We start from the raw sequence: 4,004 nt of genomic DNA, 5'->3' as shown, positions 1-4,004 counted from the left end.
GGGGGGGGATTTCCTGGCCGCCGGCTCTGCTGTGTGGGTCACATCAGTGCTGGAGAAAGACATTTCCATTGGAGGCCGTTGTCTGTAGCCGGGCAGGAGGGTGAAAGGTCAGCTTCGGCTTCAGTGACATCAGTTTGGCATCGCTCGTGTTCCATGAGTTCTTGTCATCCTCGTCCTTACTTCACCAGTATGGAGGAAAGGAATTCAGACTTCACTGGCTGCATGACTGCTCCAGGTCATTGAGTGACGTGTATCAGAAGACTCGTATATGTATGGTGTCCATGTGATCCCCTTTATACAGAGATTCAGCCTGCAGCCGTGGGTTGAGGGATCCTACTTCTTCTGCAAATAAAGGATCAAAGAGTCTGGGAGAATGTTCCTCTGAATTGGTAGAAGGTTCTCCTCACCTTGTGTGGTGGCTGATTGTAGTCCTCTCATAGACTTGTAGTATGGAGTTCACCAGTCTGGGTTTTTGATATCGGCTAGATAAGAATGGTCCTGGTTCTGGTCCTGGTTCTGGTCTTGGTTCTGGTCCTGGTCCTAGTGCTGATTCTGGTGCTGGTCATGGTCCTGGTGCTGATTCTGGTGCTGGTCCTGATCCTGGTCCTGGTTAACGGTCCATGTCCTGGTCCTGGTGATTACAATGTGGGAGGAACGTTGTGCTGCTGAAGAAGGAATGTGGAAATTAAGCTTTCTTTGACGTTTGAACATTGTAGTCTCCTCGCTGACGTTGGATTCCGGAACGTTCTTAACTACAAGTCAGACTGAAGAACCGGAAGCAGCCAGACCTCCATGAACACAACGTATGTATTACAAACAGAGGTCCTCAACCTATGTGGATGCTACCAGTCCCATTGTGGACCCTAATACTGAGGGAGCTCGGGCTCCATACCTCAGACCTATGATCTGGATTACACATATGAGCATAATGAGCCACCATACAAGGTGAGGAGAACCTTCTAGACGTGGCGTGGCTACTCTGCCTGTCCTCTCTTCCTGATGTTGTGGTCGGCATCTTCTTCTTGCTGCTCACACTGACACTTGTCCTCTCATTCCTCTGATTCTTGAACAACCTCCAGAAGTTTTTAGGTGGAGGTCAGCGGCCAGAGCTACTGAAAGACCAAAGAGATGGAGATGTATATTTCTCTGTATTCAGAACCAAGTGTGACCTTATCTGGAGGGTAATACACGGGGGATGAGTAGGAGATGGGGAGGAACCCCGCAAGGACAGAGCAGTGACCGGCATTTAGAAAGAGCCAATCAGAGTTTGAGGTCATCAGATAGAAAGGTGTCAATGGCACATAGAGGGAGTTCAGAGGTCATCTTCTTCCAGGTGTGGAAAGGGTCCTCCATGGTAAGATCGTCTTCCACTAGAGCTTGGTAATCCCGCTGGATGGTGCGCAGGATTGGGGGAAAATGTGACAAACGCACTTTATAGTTGGGGGGGTCCCCGGGTTGGCCAGTCGTTGTTTTGGGGGGATATTTTGAAGAGTCATAGACATGAGACGCCATTAGGAGATGTGACTTCTGTAGACTAGTCCTGGGACACACACAGGCAGTCTTCCCATCCACAGGTACATGGCTCTGGTACTACTGGATGGTCCATCTATTGGGTCAGGATGGGGGAGGTGCGCAGAGATATGAACAGGCGGCAATCATCTTATGCTTGTGGAAGCCATGTTCCTGATCCCAGACCCCTCCTCTTCCTGGAGATCAGATGGAAGTGTCTGTAGGAGGTGTCATCAATGGGGCGATATGCAGCGACATTTCGAGGGAGCTTGGTGGGTGTAGGAGGGGTGCACGGCCCTGTGTTGATGGGGGAATACAGCTTACTTTCAAGTGAATTCCTTTTCACATTTGAGACACTTCTGAGAACTGACAGGTCCTCTTGAAGCTTCATCCCACTGACTTGTATAGGGAATGACGCTGCTGCCAATGCCTAGCAGTGAACCATAGAGCCCCAATAGGGCCACCACAATGGCCTCCTCCACCTCGGTGACATTTCCCATGATGAGCCGTGTTCTTCTCTCCGCTCCCAGTCATTGGTGACATGGCTGCTGCTGCTACAAACCTGCCACGGAATATGGTGACCATGGAAAAGACCTGAGGGAACATATTCTGGGTTTGGTCGGGTAAAGATGGCAGCCCATGGACATATTTGGTGTTCACCTTCAGAGCCAACAACTGGAGCTTCATCCATCTCTTTGACGCTCTGCCGCCAAAAAATAAAAGATGGCTTCCAGACCACAGAGCCTCAGAGCAAGATGTATATATATATATATATATTACATAGGGGGATGGGCACACCACTCCAATGGGCCGTGTTCCACTTGTACACCCAAAGGGGTGGGGACAAATGGTGGGGGAGGGGGAAGGGCGGCCACGTACCGCCGGTGCCAATTCCCAGATCAGAGGCATCAGTTTCCTCTGAGGATGATCCCGCGATTGGACTGCGATCATCTCCCCCTGGTGGGTTCTTTTCTCCTCCTGACAAGTCTTATAGCTCCTCCCCATTCCTTCTCCATGCCGGATGTCTCTTCATCCTCCTATTTGCGGCCTCCCTTTGGGGAAAGAACCTCCGCCTGGGTTCGTTTTGTAGACGTGTCCGGCCTCCCATGAGAGGTACCATGTGTGTAAGATGCGGTGTCCCCATGTTAGCCATGTCTACAGTCACCCCACCTGGTAGACATCCTTGTGCATGACTAGAGGAGATCTTCTGCAGATGTCTGATTGGAGGATTCCCAGACTCCGCCTCCATAGGGGATTCTAGATCTCTGTCTGAGAGCAAATGACACAATTTCAGTCAATATTAAGAAAAATATATGATTTTGAAGAAAATGTTCTAAGAGAGCCGCAGACGAGGATCTGAACTTTCACGTGTAGAATAATGTATATTAGGTGACTGTGTCCTCTACAAGGGATAGACCTATATTAGGTGACTATGTCCTCTACAATGGATAGACCTATATTAGGTGACTGTGTCCTCTACAATGGATAGACCTATATTAGGTGATTGTCCTCTACAATGGATAGACCTATATTAGGTGACTGTGTCCTCTACAAGGGATAGACCTATATTAGGTGACTGTGTCCTCTACAAGGGATAGACCTATATTAGGTGACTATGTCCTCTACAATGGATAGACCTATATTAGGTGACTGTGTCCTCTACAAGGGATAGACCTATATTAGCTAACTGTGTCCTCTACAAGGGATAGACCTATATTAGGTGACTATGTCCTCTACAATGGATAGACCTATATTAGGTGACTGTGTCCTCTACAATGGATAGACCTATATTAGGTGACTGTGTCCTCTACAAGGGATAGACCTATATTAGGTGACTGTGTCCTCTACAAGGGATAGACCTATATTAGGTGACTATGTCCTCTACAATGGATAGACCTATATTAGGTGACTGTGTCCTCTACAATGGATAGACCTATATTAGGTGACTGTGTCCTCTACAAGGGATAGACCTATATTAGGTGACTGTGTCCTCTACAAGGGATAGACCTATATTAGGTGACTGTGTCCTCTACAATGGATAGACCTATATTAGGTGACTGTGTCCTCTACAATGGATAGACCTATATTAGGTGACTGTGTCCTCTACAAGGGATAGACCTATATTAGGTGACTGTGTCCTCTACAATGGATAGACCTATATTAGGTGACTACTCTACAACACACACAGGGACCAATGGGGAACACAAGTAGATGAAAATCAGGTGACATTTTATTAACCAATTCCAGATGGTTCTCAGAGTCTTCCATTCTTCTACTAATCCAAAAAAGCTAAATGTCAGTCTTCTGCTGGAGGCCCCTCATCTCCCCCATGTGACATCTGACTGACAGGAAGCCATTCCATCACCAATGTTCCTGCTGCCTGTTCTATGCTTCCCTCACCATTCCTCATACGATGTTTCCACATTTCTCTTATCATTCATCTGCCTCATCAATCTCCTCCTCCTCCTATTATTCATGTGTCCTCCTCCATCTCC

This window comes from Nanorana parkeri, unplaced genomic scaffold (assembly GCF_000935625.1).
Source record: "Nanorana parkeri isolate BGI_ZX_2015 unplaced genomic scaffold, ASM93562v1 scaffold4741, whole genome shotgun sequence".
Lineage (NCBI taxonomy): Eukaryota > Metazoa > Chordata > Amphibia > Anura > Dicroglossidae > Nanorana > Nanorana parkeri.
The sequence above is the reverse complement of the archived record's forward strand: the minus strand, read 5'-3'. Positions refer to the sequence as shown.